We start from the raw sequence: 262 nt of genomic DNA, 5'->3' as shown, positions 1-262 counted from the left end.
AGGTAAAATCAGGCTAAAGGGAAACTAGAGAAAACTGGATGGGCAGGTGCTTGAGTCAGATGGACAACCGGCATGGGGCGGACGAGCTGGAGAAGACTGCTCAGAACAGAACATCGATGACCTATGCTTCCAAAGGAGCGGTGGGCCTAAGTAAGTTAGTAAAGGGAAACTATTAATCTACAGCCAGTGCAGGCTAGGGCAGGACCATGAGAGTTCACGTGTGGTCATGTCCCTTTCACTTTTAAGTGAGTACATTTTCTCG

The sequence above is a fragment of the Oncorhynchus mykiss genome, chromosome 26, assembly GCF_057628025.1.
Source record: "Oncorhynchus mykiss isolate SJ-2025 chromosome 26, ASM5762802v1, whole genome shotgun sequence".
NCBI lineage: Eukaryota > Metazoa > Chordata > Actinopteri > Salmoniformes > Salmonidae > Oncorhynchus > Oncorhynchus mykiss.
The sequence above is the reverse complement of the archived record's forward strand: the minus strand, read 5'-3'. Positions refer to the sequence as shown.